This window comes from Molothrus ater, chromosome 7 (assembly GCF_012460135.2).
Source record: "Molothrus ater isolate BHLD 08-10-18 breed brown headed cowbird chromosome 7, BPBGC_Mater_1.1, whole genome shotgun sequence".
Lineage (NCBI taxonomy): Eukaryota > Metazoa > Chordata > Aves > Passeriformes > Icteridae > Molothrus > Molothrus ater.
Window position 1 is genome coordinate 7,833,679 of NC_050484.2, and position 16,678 is coordinate 7,850,356.

General features: G+C 39.5%; 1 protein-coding gene across 1 annotated transcript in view; it reads left to right on the forward strand.

Moving 5' to 3' along the window:
- The window catches only part of C7H2orf88 (chromosome 7 C2orf88 homolog), a 38,413-nt gene that overhangs the window by 2,587 nt on the left and 19,148 nt on the right, over positions 1-16,678 (forward strand). The window contains exons 2-6 of the mRNA XM_054515353.1: positions 520-611; positions 3,251-3,452; positions 8,844-8,924; positions 15,379-15,418; positions 16,511-16,585. The gene's annotated coding sequence lies outside the window, so the exon portion shown is untranslated. The remainder of the gene's footprint in view (positions 1-519; positions 612-3,250; positions 3,453-8,843; positions 8,925-15,378; positions 15,419-16,510; positions 16,586-16,678) is intronic.

Here is a 16,678-nt window from a genome sequence, read left to right on the forward strand (position 1 = left end):
AGGTTCTTTTCCCAATCTTTAGAGAGTCCATTAATCTGCAAGCAAGAGTGCCTTTGCTCCTTTCTGTGCAGCATTTAGTTATGGCTGCAGGGCCAAGGTCCTCTCCTGTAAGCCCAAATCCTCAGGGAACTCAGAGCAAGGGCTCAGGTGACAGGTGGTGGCAAACAGACCCTGCTGAGCACCACTGTTTAGGAGGCAGCAACAGCAGCTGGAGTGGTGGCAGAGGGCCTGGGGGTGACAAAAGCACCCCAGAATTCACCAGCAGCTGCATAACAGAGAGCAATATTTCCATTTCCCTCATAAAATGCATTTCATAGGTACTGTGAATAACTCTAGGCTGTTAGTAGAATACTTTTCATCTTTTCTGGTTGCTGGCTTATCCTTTTTTTTTCTCTGAAACTGCAAGAATTTAAGAGAGCACAAAGAGTTGCACTTGATCAAGAGCTATTGAAGGATCTAATTTATTTGATAATAATAATAGAATATGTGATTTATCTTTCTGTCTGACTGGCATTGTAGTGGTTTTGGAAAAACTGCGATGACTACAAGTGATGAAAAGTGATGACTACAGAAGTGGTGATAGAAGAGAAAAAAAGTGATGAAGAGATCAGGTAAAAGTTGTTCTAAAATTAATTAGGCATAAAAATATTTTTAAAAAACCCCAACAACAAAACCCTAAGACATTTCACTAGCAAAACTAAAGAAGAGTTAAAAATGAAATGCACATCTTACTGAACTTTATGGCATTTTAATATTATCTTTGGGATTTGTGTCATTCTACCCGTTGTGTCTGCCAATAGTGAATAGTATTCCCAATCCTGACTATGCGAAGATCATGGCTCAGGCCCCCAAAATCAAGCACTGCAAGAATGTTCCTTTGAAAAGGAAAAAGGCATACATCTGTCTACCTGGCAACTTCTCCTCTACTTTCCCCATTCCACCATGAGCTTTTGGAAAACCTAAAAAAAAAAAAAAATTAAAAAAAAAAAGTTGAAAAAAGGGAAAAGAAACCAAACCCACCCCTACAAATTTGATAAAGAGGTTTCAAAGACATGCTGTAACTGCAAGTTATGTGGAAAAACAGTGACTGTGCAGAGGAAAAGGAGATTACTAATGGCCTCCCTGAGGAGAAGGCAAGCAGAGCCCAAGCATTACCCATCCTTTTTGGCAGGCTGTCGTTAGGCAGGGAGCTCGTGCTCCCTCGGCAGCGCTCAGCACGCCGCTCGCCCGCCCTGAGCATCCGCAGCCTGTCACCCCTGCCCGGCCAGCAGCGCCCAGGGACAGCCAGCTGAGAGCTCTGCTTGTTTTGGGGGAGGACCAAATGGACATGGAAGGCAACCAGGACATTTCTGAGAAAAGGGAGAGTTACAGGAGTATGAAGGAGCTGCCTTCCTGGCAGGGGAGGAAAGGGACATGGGTTATTAACCCTGCCAGTAACTGGACGACTTCATCCTGCTATGGGCTACATTTTCAAACACTTCCTTACAGCCTGCAGGACCAGAAATTCACTTTTCTTTATTCTGTTGCTCAAGTTAAATGAAATAGTTCTCATAATTGATTCACCTCAGAAGGCAGAACTGGAAGAAATAAAGCAGGTGTTGCAAAATGCACTGTTAATCTGTGATTGCTGTTTACATTGATGTCAAGTCCTACCTCTGAACCAGTTGGCTTCTCTCCCTGATTTGCTTATAAGGAAGAGATAACATTCCTCCTGAGCTGCTGAGGAAGGTACTAATTGAGTTAGCTTTTCTCTCACTTTTGTCAGCACAAAGCCTAAATTCAAGAATAGCAAAATGAAATAGATAGAAAACTCCGTTTTACATCTTTTTGGACTCATCTCTCTCTTTGCTACTATAAGCTGGAAATAATGTTTGTGCAGTTATTTTGTTTGGAACAGTTAAATTTGAATAGAAAAATTCAGACATATCATAAAATGTATTGGAGTTAGGGTGTTTCAAGGGCTTAACTATGAGTCCAGCTCATCAGATTCTTTCTCTTAGCCTTCTGAATCACAAGATAAATGCATTTCTTTGAACCAAAACACAGATATAAGGCCATGCCTATAAAACACCTAGAAAGAGCTCTTGCAATAACAAAATGCCTATGGAAACATCATCCCAATTACATTATGTAAATGCATCTACTGTAAGGCAAACACAGCCACTTTTAAACTTATTATCATGAACTAAAATATGAAAGCTGTAACTCATGTGAGTTCTTGCTCCAGAACAAATGGCCTGAAAGAGTTTGTCCTTTGCTATACTTCTTTTTTTCCCCTAAAAAAAGCAGTCATATTTAACCTTCTAAACATTCTGCAGTATCAGCTACTGGAAGTCAACTTCACAGACGTTGATGGTATGAGTATTCAACTCTCTCAGCTTACCAAGAAAGAAATCCACCTTGGTTTTACCAGTTCTGAGTTCTAGATATCCTGTTTCACACAGGAGAAGAGCGGGTGTGGCTCAAGGTATGGATGCCGAAAACATTCAGCAATTTGGAATTTTAAGTGGTCTCCCCTGAGGTGTACTTGGGTCTCTGGTTTGAGTACCAGGACAAAGTGGCAGATGATTTCCTCCACTCAAGAGCTGTGGGTGTTGCACTAGTGAGTCCTGCCTGCTAAGGAGTGTCTCACAAGCCATGGTATGCAATTGTGCAATGGATAAAATGGGGGAAACAGGTAAAACTGGTGGCAAAGGGGCTGCTGTGGCCATTCCAGCCCATGATGCACTTCTCAGCTTGCCCAGGAAATGCTGCTGAATGTAGGCTTTGGGGAAGTTGTACACAGTTACCTTCAGCTTCTGGCCATCTCTCTCCTGCCTGCAGCTTTTGTGTTGCCATGCATAATTGTGCCTGTGGAATTAGGCCAAAAATGCCCTGTTGCTTTTTCCTCTCCTGTGTGTTCCAGTACACTTTGCTCCAGAACCTGATACAATAGTTGAAATGAAACTAGAAACAGATAGGGAAGTACATGAAGTTCATTAAATGCTTTTAAGGAAGAATGCAGTTATAGTGAAAGCTTCCAGTTTTTCTGAGTTCTTTTGTATTCAGGATTTTATTGTGCTTTCTTTACTATGGTGTCTATATATCTTATATCTTGTAAAAGAGCCCTAAGGCTCTTAATTCTAAGGGTTCTGCCCTTCTTAAAGGATGCTGTCTTTTCTTTCTTTTCTTTACAGTTGTAGGTTTTCTGCTTTTACCCAAAATTCCTGACATTCATTCTGACTTTTATCTTCAATGTCTTTTAAAATAGCTGTGTCAGCTGCTGCATTGCTGATGGGAAACCTTGGATTCCTCTCAAGAGTTGTTACCGTGCTTGGAGAGGTTTCACTTGTGCCTTTGCACAATCAAAGTGCTTGAAATACCACAATACTTTGTCTCAGCATCACTAGCCACAAGAATGCTTGTATTTTCTCCGAGGCACAGCTCTTCGGAGGGGATTTTCGCCGCAGGAGGTCAGTGATTTTGTGTGAGTGGCCTGTCCTCTGCTGGGTTCTTCTGGAACAGCAGCTGCTGGGAAGCGAGGGCCGCTGCTCTGAAGTATTTTTGCTTTTCCTGTTTATTTTTCCTTTCCTTTTTTTCTTTTTTCTTTTTTAATACAAAGGGGGTTTAAACTCTCTGGTGTTCCCATCTTGGCTCCAATCACCTCACAGTCCCCTGGCTCATCTCTGTTGATTTCAAGTGTGCTCCAGCACAGCCAGTGTGTCCTGCAGCCACCAGCTCAGGGCTCTCACTTGCATCCCAACCCTCTAACCCTGGCTTCTCATCCCACAACTTGTCATTGCCAATCCTGATGTTATCCCCTCTCCCTTCAAGTCTAGTTCAAAGCTCTGTCAATCAGCCCTGCTGGCTCAAAAGCAAAGACCTTTGAGGAAGGTGAATTCCATCAATAGGATGAAGTTATGGCAAAATTAAGTTTCTTTCCTTTCTGCCATGTACATTAAGATATGCAGTCATCCAAGAAGGCCTTTGAATCTGGCATATTCATCAGCAAAGGTCAAATTTACAGCTTAGAGTTGGGCTACCTGATTCAACTCTGGCATTAAAAATGCTGATAATTAAAATTTTTAATAACCCTATAGAAAAAATTAATCAGCTATTTCTTATTATGAAATATAACATATTACAAACATATAACCCTACAAAGTCATTTAATGTTATAATTGTATTATGGGAAAAAGCAAGCACAAAAGGCTGAGGAAGCTGCTTCTTTTAAAGTAGACCCTGAAGAATCAGGTATTTATGAAAACCCCTGTACAGAATAATGAAGAGACAGGAAATCACATAAGCTGCTTTAGGGTTTTTGAAGACAAAGGGCAGATGAGAGACTGCATAAAATTTCTTGATGTATTTGATTCTCATTTGGAGGAAAAGAATAGAAATGCTAAATTTTTTTTAAAATAAAGTATCTGAAGGGTTTTCAAATAACTAGTACAAGTGTTTAAAGGTATTGGGGCATCCAAGAAGAAATTCAGCTTTTACTCCTCCTGCTTTATTTATGTCTTTCCTTATTTGTTGTTCACTCTCTGCTGATGCAGTAAAGATGTTCCTGTTTATGAGCTCCATTATGAAGCATCACATAAGAGTATCAACTGAAGGAAAGCTGCCTATACAGGCTAAAGCTTTAGCTTTACTGCCCTTTTCTCTTGGGAATTGCCTCTGGCTGCTCTAGCAGACACTTCCAATTCCTAACAATTTTAAAGGCTGATGCTTTAAAAATTTACAGGTTTGCTTTTGGTTTTTGTTTTTTCATCCTTGGGATTTCAAGTTTTTCTCTCCCACCAGCCTGCTAGTTTGCAGCATTAGCTAACAGGTTGATAGGAAACAAGGATAAACCAGAAGGGAATTGCCTGTTTGGGGATTTTTTACCTTCAGTAACAGATTTCCAAACCCCCTCTACCATTCTGAAGAGATATAAAACTGCTTCAGGATTAACTCTTCACAGCAAGTATTGCTGTATCCATGGCTATATGCCCTACACTCATGGAAATCATGTAAAGATTTTATACCCTGTGTTGATTATGCAAATGATTGAAAGGATGCTTAAAGATTGGAATTCACATAGGAAATCTGAAAGTGTTACAGTGGCTGTTGCTTCAAAGTTTAGTTTTAAGATGTCCCAGCATAATGAAGGCTGGAGAATGGCTTTTAGTGAGTAGATCTGGAAGAGTTAATGGAGAAAAATATTCCATGGATACCCAGATTAATGGATACAGAGTTATTTGTTTGCTACTGACTTTGTGATAACTACACAAAGCTTTTTTATGTTGAGTGAACTTTGTAGCAGGGTTTTTCCAGTACATAAATCTGAGGGACTTCACAACTGCTTCTGAAGTTTTGAGAAGAAAAAAAGACTTGCTGCATACAAAGCTGAGGTTATGATCAATTAAAAATATAATCACTTGACCAAACTTAAGGCTATCCAGAGCATACTAATAAAAGAGATTGATGGTACAATTACAAATGCAATGAAAAATGGAAATAAAATTGACTAGATCAAATTACTTTATTATACTTTCTACAATTTACTGAAGTAGCTCAACATTAAGAAATGGAAGCATTTTGTCATTTTGTCCAAAGCCTCTAGAACAAAGGAAAATTAATGAATAACTATTGAATTGTGCAGTTGCCTGCTTAAACCTTAATTGATGTATCTAATGATTTATATGAATAACTCTGAGAAAGCAGTGTGGTAAATTTTAACATCCCTGTAATAACTTGGTAGAAATTGCTTCCCTAGATCCTAAATTGTGTTAAAAGTTACTTGTTGGTATACCTGTAGTTATAGGTTTGTGTACATATATTCCACATAGATATGTTTAATTAGACATTCAGGTGAAAGAGCAGTTTCTGCTCAAAAGCTTTCTCATTGCACTGGCTGGTTTGAGAAATGAGATTTCCTTTCTGTACAGCCCTTTCTTCACATCAGTCAATCAGGCATTAGCTAGGGGATCATAATGGCACAAAATACTTTCCACAGCTGTGCTACCTGACAAGTTCTGTGTGTTTCTTACAAGAAGAAAATAATCTGAAGGAATTACTTATCTCATTATGGATCTGGAATAATATGAAATGTTTATTTACGGTTCATATAGGAATAATGCTGTGCTTAGAAATACTAATTATTTAGTGATAGGAACATCTTGCACTTTGGGCTAATTTTAGTGCCACCTGATATTAATATAAATTAATAATATTTAATAATAACACAGATTAACAGGTTCTGGGTTTTTTTAAATTTCAACATCACTGTTGAAATAGGGCTAAATTTCATGTTCTTTCAGCCATTTAGAACTAATAAAGAGCAACAAGAAGAGGAATGCTGGTAAGCAATGTTGTAGCCTCTTCTGTGAGTAATTTTGAGACAAGCATATTACAGGGGAAAGGATGTTAGTTTTGCATTATGATGTGCTGTGTTTCAAGAAGCTCTTTGAATACCCCCAAGCTGTGTTAGCCCAGAGTGAAACAGAATACCAGCAAATCCCACTGCATAGCACAGAATTTAATTTTTATTTTCTAATCTAATTGAAAAGTGTTTTTCACTTATAATGGTGTAATTTGTGGTTTGCAGACAGTGAGGAAGTCACATCTGTCAGTAATTTCTCCATACAGCAAGGTATGAGGTATGTTCTTTTTAGTTAGCTTATAAATTATAGAGCCCCAGAATGCTCTGAATGTTTGCAGCCTTTGGAAAGGGTTTTAATGCCTGAAAAGAGTCATCTTCCTGAGCTGGAGCATTGGAGCCAGGCATTGGGGCTGAGCTGCTCTTTGGGAGCTGGCATTAATATGCAGTTGCTACAACACACCCGTCATGCTTTATGCACCTCTTCCCTCTCAAATGAGTGTGTTTGCCATCTGCAGTGTATCAATCACAGTCAACCTTTCCCATATCCTTCTTCCTTGGGAAAATACCAGGCACTGGGAGCAGAGTGTGGCTGGCTGGATGCTTGTGCTGGAAGGAAGGGCAATCAGGGAACCCACACCCTTACCAGAAACACACCAAAGGATCACCTCACATGAGAATGGTCGTGGTGGCTTGGCCAAACTTTTCCTCTTTCTGTGCAGAATAAGAAAAATCAGCCAATGGTGTAGGGGGGTGTTTCCCCCACAGTTTTCTCACAGCACTGTCCCCATGGAGTTTCTCTTTCAGTATAAAAGCAGACAGCACGAGAACACACAGCACAAGCATTTCCAGGCCTGGTTTGTGAAGTAACAGCTGTGGAGCATGGGAATGGTGGCTCCTCTTTTCCCAGCTGCAGGTTGTGGTGATGCTAAACAAATATTTTTTCTACCTTTCAGCAGTGAATGGAGCTTGGAGTGTATTATTTGGGCTTCAATTTGGGGGAAGTCAGATTTCATCTGAGGACAAGTACATTTTCTAGCTTTGCCTTGACAGACACCTTCCTCACATTTTTTATTCCTGAGAAGTGCCAAGGAGGGAACCAAAGGCAAGGGCAAAATTGAGGACTTGGAACCAGCTTGCCCAAATACACTGGCACTGGCTCAGCTCATCTGGTGATGAAGGTTGATCTGAGACATGGCTAAAGAACTGAAATAATTTTTGTCTACCTACGCTGGTTCATTTGACCCCCACAGCACAGGGGAAATATCCATCACAGTTTCCATTTAGGTACTCCATTCTCAAATTTCCAGTAGCCATTATAAAATAGAGTGGATTTGATTTGGGGTTTTCCTGGAAAATCTCTTTTGGTACTCTACAAATGATAGAGTAAGAGTAGGTGTTTAGATAGAGAACCACAATAAAACACAAATCTTCTTAATGAGTTGTACTCAACCAAAAAGCTAATGGGGTTGGGGCAGTTCTTGTGAGTGTCTGAGGAGTCTCAGGCCTGCAGAGCAGGCTTTGCATCCACATGATAAAATCCTTGGGAGCCAGGAATTCATGTTGCTTTTGTTCCCCTCCAGGACAAGCCTGGTAAGGTTTCTTTGCTTTTGTAATGATGTACTGCTAATGTCTTTTCAATATTTCATTGCTGACTCTCAGGGCTGTATTCTTGGATCTAATTCAGCCATTCAGGGTCCTAAGCATTAACATTCAGTTGATTTATATCTCTGTGCTTACTAATTGCTAATTCCCTAAAATTTATGCTCTTCTTTTTCTTCAGATTCAAGGTATGAAGGGAAACATGGCTACAGGGAATGCAGACTTTGTTACTTGAGCTGCTGTTCCCCCTTTACCTTTCCATTCTCTCTTCTGGTTTTCACCAGTGGCTTTTGTTTTCCATGGAAACTGTCTTTAAGCTGTATGTTCTAAGAAATATGTACTTTTCTGTTTTCTGCTGTTTAGTTAATACCTCATCAATTTTGGCTGAAGCTGTGAAATCAGAGATAACCTGTGCTTGTTTGAATATAACCAGGTCCTTTTTTATATTACCAAAACCATGGGTGCTAGGAAACTGCACAATCCTCAAGCAATCTCAGCAAGCCTGCAAAAGAATCTGCCACCTCACACCTTGAGCTCTGCTAAAGGCTGGCTTTAGTGTCAAAGCATGAGATCAAAAACCCTTTCCAAGCTTTGAGGTGTACACTGCAGTAAATCTGGGTGCTCTAAATCCATTATAATGGTGGCATCTCCTATGAGCTCATTATGTATTGTATTGTCTTTTTAACCCCTATGGAGTTGCTTTTCTTTCCATTCCATTATATGGTCTATTATACCCTTTTTTAAAATTAATTTATTTTTATGAGAAATCAGTGATTTCTTATCTTCATTCTCTGCATAACTTTTGATGATTTATTTCGTTGGGGTTTTTTTCTGTAGTAAATAGCTCTGCTTTTAGGTATTGCTGCTTCAGCTCTGTATCATTTTTGTCTCCCTTCTCTAGGGTTACACTGCAAGGAGTTTCTTTCTCTGAAGATGGAGTAATCAACAATATTCAGCAAATGTCTACAGTATTTCTGGCAAGGTAACATAGATTAGACAGAGATAAACCAGAGCTGTCTTTATTTACTCATTCTACACACCAGTATTTGGAAGTTACAAAAAAAAGCACCTGCATGTTGAAGAGAAGTTTTTAATTAAGCTATCCACAGTGGGATGCTCATTAAATAATAACAGTTTTTTAAAAGAATGATTAACATGAAACCCTGTAAGCTTTGCAGGTAATTCAGTTGTTCCTCTGGCTGACTGAGTACTTCCAGGTGAACAGTTTTCTTCACAGGTTTGTCTGACTGGAAGGCAGAATGAAAGCATTTTTCTGAAAGTGCTTCCCATTTAGCTATGGCCAAACCTCATGAGAACTGTGGCTCTTAAAATGCAGCACTAAATTATTCCACTTTGGGTGGTTCTGGCTACTTCTATAACATGGAAATGTCTTGAATGTAAACCAGATTTGCATCAGTTAGGTTTGTGCAAACAATGTATTATTAAGATTTTTTAAGTCATGTAATAGTTTTAAATACTGCACTTGAGTTTACTGGGGTGATAATTAGAATACTAAATACTTTTATCAGTGACATCCCTTAAATATAATTTAACACCGGATAAGAACCCAAATTTTTTTAAGACAAGATTTTATTTCCTCAAGAAGATCTGAAATGTACTTTTCCTCACGGGGTAAAAGTAAAATGTTACATTATTTTTACTACTACCCAGTGGTGTATCATGCAGCCAGTGTATACACCACCACCTGTGATTTTGCCTTCTGCATGCTCAGTGTTCAGGAAATAAGTCAGAATAAATTTATTTTCCATGTGCTGTATGCTTGAGTGTAGGAGCAGTGTGACTATGTTTAAAGAAAATTCATGAGGAAAAAGAAGTGTTTCAGAGCTTAAATAAACAGACTTTGTTCACTTGACTGATGCTCAGTGATGACTTTTGGAATTGGCTGAGATCCTCCCAAAATGGCTTTTCGTGGCTGTAGGACTGAGCTTAGGGGGTTTTGATTTTGGGGAGAAGGGTGGAGTATGGATACAATTGCAGTGCAATGGTGTCATCATCAACGTGCCTATGTAAACATTTCCAACACCATCAAATTCACTGCAGGGGGGAACACAAAACCTTGCTTGTAGTTTTCTGCTAGGGAGAACTGAGAAGCACCCAAAAGGATGCAGACAGCTTTTCACTAAATTCTTTATTCATGACTATAATACAGACAGAGTCTAAGACAGAGGTATCATAACATGAAGTGGCTTTCTTCTTTCAAAAGATGAAACATTTGAAGCATGGTAAAGGTACAAGAAAGTCACAATGCTGGTTGAAGAGATCAAATCTTGTGTGCAGTTCTGTTTTTTAAGAAGCACATACAAAAAGCCATGAGTAAATACCAATAAAACCTGGCAAAATGTCACAGGAGACAAAATATTCCAAAGGTGATGTTATCAAAATTCTTTGAAACTTAATTAAAAGATCACATGGACTTGCAAAAGCTGTGTGGATCAGGGCCCAAGAGAAGTCAACTCTAGACTTCAGTTTCCAGTGTCCTTTGCCCTTTTGCATCAAGCAGGAGCTTCTTCCAAAAATAATTTCCTGAATGCAAATGACCTGTTATAGCACTTATTACTTGGGGTATAATGTTCGAAGCAGGAGTGACCCTTAAATTAGTTGAGGAACACATATGAAACTTGCAACTTCTAATAATAGTGAGGCAAGTCTCCCATATGTTGTTATAAATTTCAGTCCAAGATGATTAACGTGGCTCACAGGCTACTCTTGTAAGATGATAGAAGAGATATTTTTGCTGCCTCTCCTGAGAGGGCTAGTGTTTCAAATTATTTCCAAACAAGCTTCTTCCAAGTGAGAGATGGTTCTCATTTTTTTGTCACCTTAATAAAAAGGTGATGAACACTCTCTTCTTAACTGTGCCCTTATATGAACATCAAACAAATATTATGACAGTATGATGTGATAACAGCGTGTATGTGCCAGCCACGAAATAATGTTATATTCATAAATACAAGTCATTAATTTATTGTGCCTGTCATTATGTTTGGAGTGGAGTGCTTGTATTGTAAGCCTGCAGGGAATCTCAGAAGTGGATTCAGCAGCTACATCTTTGTTCAAAATTATTTTTACTTAGAGCAGGTCTTTATCTAGTATATTTTACATCAATTCTGTCTAAAGACTTGAGAAGAAAAAATGTTATGAACTATTTTATTAATTACAATCAAGGCAATAATAAATAGGTAGGAATTGTTCACAGGCATAAGCAAGATGGAGTGGCCTAGGATCTTTATTTCTGGTATAGAAAAAGGTGACTGATGAAGCTCAAAGGATCATATTTGGTAATTTATTTATTTATTTGTGGGTTAGTTATTTATTTATTTACTGATACTATGTGATGCTGTTCCTAGATGAGATACATAAAACCTCTAAATGTTCTTGTTTGGCTGAAACTGTTCATCCTGATTCGTCCTCTCTGATTCAGAACAAGTGAGGCTTGAAATGCCTGTCTGTCTGTGGATACTGTTGACGCTGGCTGAAAAGAATTTGTCAGACTGTGTGTGTTTGTGGGCTCTTAGCTGTGCCACTGAACAACTCCTTTAGTTCACTAAATGCAGGCTTGTTTTGAAGCTAAGTGACACAAGTTTGCTGTGGAAACTGCATCCAATTGTTGGCCTCTCATCACAAAGCCTGTATTTGAGTAAAGTTTTCCAGCTAGTAAGAGGTCATGCTACATACAAGCAGGATCTTGAACTTTGAACTGTGTGAGATGAACAGTCTTTCATTCAGACATCAAAAAGCAGATTTCTGACTTGAAGGAAAGGGGAAGGAGGGACAGCCAGAAAGAGAGTGAGAAGTTATTCAAGTTAATATTAAGCTATAGGGTTGTTGGGAGATTACCTGGGATCGAATGGTCTTCCTGGGTTTTTTGTAAATTTGTCTCTCAGATATTACTTTATTTTCCTACATTAACTACTTTATTAAAACATAACTATATAATCATACTGAAAACCCCTGCAATGCATGTTCTAGTTTTAGGAGCTACTGGATTATAGATTATTAGGGTACAAAACTCCATGTGTGTGTATGTGTTTGTCGGTGCATATCTGTCCTTGTTAAAATTCAGAGCCACATCCCAAACCAAAGTGATACCAGATATCTGCACCCTAAACCAGCCAGAGGCTTATCCAAAGAGGTTTAATTCTCATGAAATACTCATGACATTTTTCTCATGTACACTTCTGCTTGGATAACAAAACCAGGCATCAGTTCATACTGCTCAAGGTATACTCTTCTGTAAGCCAGACATGGCTGGAAAATGGATGGAGGTTGGAGCTCCCGCCATTAAACTTCCACAGATAAATTTTGTAACCTTGGTGGTTTTTGGCAGGCTTCTATAAATGAGATTTTGCCTTAGATCCAAGTTTCCTTCCAGCCTAAACCCTATTTGTCTTTGCCTAACCCAATGCTTAGGCATCACTTCTCAGGGCATATTGGCAGTGTATTTGTGGATGTTTATTTTTGCTGCAGGTCTGGCCTGCCCCAGGCTCCAGCCCTGGCTTAGCTCAGCAGCCTCTGCCAGTCCCAAACCTATAGGTGCACCCATCACCTGTCAAAGGTGAACACTGGATCTCAATTAACACTGAAACTAAGGTATTCATCCTGGTGTTATTCCATCCCAAAGCGTATTCCACAAACCCTTTACTATTCAAATCATGCTTTCTCAATTTTTAGATCTTTTTAGCAGTAGATTATCTTAAGCTTTAATGGCCTGTTTAGAATGATAAATATTAACAGATCAAATACTTTGAGTCTTTTTAGTCATAAATTTTCTTTTTGCATGCACTCAAGATTAGTTTTTCTTCAAAGCCCTGCCTTGATGAAGTAAATGTGTAGCAATCTTATGCCATCTAACTCCATATTCCAACTGAAATATTCTTTCCGAATAAATATTTCTGCTATATTTAAGGTAGGAATAAATATCATAAAATTAACGAGAAATTGGGAAAAACAAGACTTGAAGCAGAACTCTAGTCCAAAAGGCCTCCTGAAATGGAGCTCATGCTCTGTTGAGTCTCTGTTGAGCATTGAGTAAGTGTTACACACACCATCCACAACTAACATTATTTCAGCAGAATTGTCCTACTTGTTTATGTTGTCCTCAAGACAGTTGTGTCCTCCCAAATAAATTACTTTTTCCCTGTTAAAAGTTAGGTTTTTTTTCTCTTGAAATCAGATTGCAAAGTTATATGTCTAGGCATCTACCTATAGCATGAATCAAATTTGTTATTTTCTTTTTGGCATTATGTGGTTATAGGTAATATTTCTAGTTATGACCTCCAAAAACTATTATTGTATCTTTCTATTTGATCTGTATAATGTCATAAATTTCCCTGTGCACAAGAGTTCTGATATGAAGATGATGCAGCTGAAAAGCCTCATGATAGAGTGGAAAGGACATTTAATATTGGATGGTATCTCAGATAAGATAATTAGATCATTTGGGTATTGAATAATGTGTACAGATATCAAAATACTTATTATGTGAGGTAATCATGATGACATTGTTGGTAAATTAGACTCTTCTGAAAATTAATTTCAAATTTATCTTCTCATTTCAGTGACAGTTTAAGTAATTTTGTGACTTTATAAAGGAATTTATTTGCCATTAGTGCTGCAAAAGGTGATGTTGGTGTATGAGAAAAAGTACAGAGGGCTTGAGTTCAGCCAGCAAGGCAATTTAAGGAAATGGAAGTTTTCAGCAGCAGCAGCAGCAATAGCTCAGATTCAGTCACCCATAAATCTCCCCAAGGGATGCTATTCCTCAGCATCTGTATCCTTGAGTCCCCTATCTTTGCTTTAATGTATCCTCTGAGAGAGTCACTACCCCAGCTTCTTCCTAAGGCATCCTCTGGCTCATTTCTTCTGGCTCATTTGAAAATCCATTTGCCCTGTGCTCAAAGGGAGCCAGTTTTATTGCCCTCCTCCTGAGCACACTGCCCAGTTCTGCATGGCAGAACAGTCTTTGCTGCCTGAGATATCCCTGAGAGCCAGGGGGGATGCAGGCCTGCCCTCCAGGAGCATTGACAGAAGTGGGCCAGGCTCTTAAAGCAGCAAAAGCCATCCCCACTGCTCTCACGGCAGCAAGAGTTCACCCTTCCACATATTTGTACTGCTTAATCTTAATCTTTCAAGGTGGAGAAACTGATCTGATAGAGAAAGGTGGTTTGGGGGCTTACTGTAGGTACTAGAAAAAACTCTGCATTTCATACCCATTCATCATCTTTAGCCTTGTCCCTAAAAACACATGAAGAACTAGTTCTTAGGGGCAGGATGCCTTACTCTGAACAAAGCTGGGATAAAATAAAGTGCTGGGTTAAGCTCAATTAACAGCCACACACCCACCTGGCTGCTCATGCCCTCCCCTCTCGTGCTGGATCTGAAGAAAGGAGGAGGAAGGAAAGATTTATGGATGGACATAAAGATAGGCAGGTGCAGCCAAAGCAAGCTGTGAAAGCAAAGCAGAGGAGGAAGAAAAGGGAGGAGTTGTTGCTCATAATAATATTGATATCAGTGTGAAAATTGGAGATGCACACGTGGGTACAACATTGCTCTGAAACACATTACTTCCCTACATTAAGTACAATAATGTCTACAGATGTCATAAAATTGGTGGAGCAGGGTTTTGAGTGTCACTGCTTTGCTGATCCACAACCTCGCCTGCAGTGATGTTTGTCTTTATCTCTACTAGGAGGCAATTTCCTGTTTAATAATTAATTTTAGTATCATTTTGGAGTGGGAACACCAACAGTGACTTTTATTTTGGAGAAGAAAATGTTATGGCAAGATTAGGTCTTAAATTCCTCCTACTTCTCTGTATTGTTTCCTTTTGCATGGCAGTTTTTGTACAGCTACTGCTTTGTTGCTGCCCTCAGGGCTCTTTGCTTTAGGCGTGCCAGCGACCATATTTCCATGTGATTCTTGCTTTTTTCCAGCTAATATCTGACTGTCACAAAGCTCTGGTTTTCAGTATAGAAAGAAGGTGGCTTTGTTTGCAGCTCCATGTCACAGGGAAGCTTGATCTGATGGTGTATTGCAGCGCACATCCTGAAGTTTAAGTTTATTCTAGGAGACATCTAAATGCAAAACATTTCCCCACTTTCTCTCAGTCCAGCTTCTCAGCTGACTGTAACTCTGGTGGATGGCTTTTCAGTCACAAATCTCTTTTGATCCTCTTTGCAATATTCTAATGCCTCATGTTTGGTTAATCCTCTTGCTGTGCTGCAGCCTGGGTTTTCTAGGGCTGCAGTTTGCATGTCTGCCTAGGCTTCATGCCTTAGTGCTGTTAGGTACTGATAAAAAATGAAGTAAAAGAGGACTTGCATATCAATTAGGAATATTCTGTGCCTGATATACTTCCTTATTTGAAAAAAAAAATGTGAATAAGATTTGTTATTTATTCTATTTCTGTTTTCCAGCCCTGCCCATGGGATAGGGATGGTCTCTGCTCAGCAGGAGGTAAGTGCCTGAGTGCACAGGCTGCTGCAAACCACACCAGGGCTGCTGCTGGGCCCTGGGTGTGCACTTTGCCTCTCATAGCCAGAGTATGCTCAGACTCGCTGCTGACCTCCTGCCAAACACAATCTGCAGTTTCATAAACAGACTGAACAAAAGCTGTAGCTGCCTCTTCCCCAGACAGAGCTCCTGGGGGGGTATTGCTGCTGTTTCTGTTTTGCTCCACAATGAATGTGCAGTGCTGCTGTGGTGATTTAGCACCCGGCTTCTGCGGACACCACACAAGGAGCCATCACCCAGAGAGGTTTCTTGGGGAAAAACAACCCCAGTTCTTGCTGTGGCCTCGAGATCAGCCCTAGACCCAGGGCCAGTGTAACCAGGGGAGCAGGCTGCACTCCTCTGGCAGTGCAGAGCCCAGATCGGGCTCACTGCAATCTCCCCCTGCTGGAAGAAATTCCCCTCTTCTGGAAAACTGTCATCTCCAGTCAGAATTAATACACAATTTCTTGTCTGCTTCTCAATTCTTTGGGTGTCTTGCTCTGTGTTACTCAGAGACACTGACCTCACTGCCCCTGGGGAGAGTTTGGAGAGGCCCAGGGAGTCAGCACCATTGTGCATTCCAGGACACAAAACCTGGAAAGCCTCAGGAGCAAAAATTTCATTTTAAAGATTCCTAAATTTGCCTAAAAAAATTTCCATTAAAAAATTAATAAAATTAATTACACAATTGAAACAAAAGATCTAACAACTATTACACTCAGTTGGATAAACATTTGTGCTGTGTAGAAACGTGTCATTTATTTTAATCCTCTTCTTGATTAGCTTAGAAGCTTCCTAGCCTAAATCATTCTGTGATTCTGGTTTCTTCTTTTTCACTTTGATGCTAAGTATAGGTTGTTCTATGGGAGAAAAAAATGCCCACATATTCTATCTCATTTTTTTGAGCAGAGTGCCTTTATAGTGTAACTTTGTCATAATTATCTTCTTAGCACATTTTTAAGCAACCAGACAAATTCTAAGTATATAATGCTGGGTTTTTTCCTGGAAAATTTTGCAAATATGGTGACTTAAGCAGTTCTAAGTATCTTTTCACAGGTGTTGCTGACTGGATGAAATGAATTTCTGCAACTCAGCCCCTATCCAATAAAGTCCTGCAGGATACACTGATGTGTAAGTACATGAGTGAAACTGAGCATGTTCTTCAAATTCTGCTGCTAAATGAGGTATTTTATCATTGAAAAAAAAAAAGTTCTTCCCCAAATG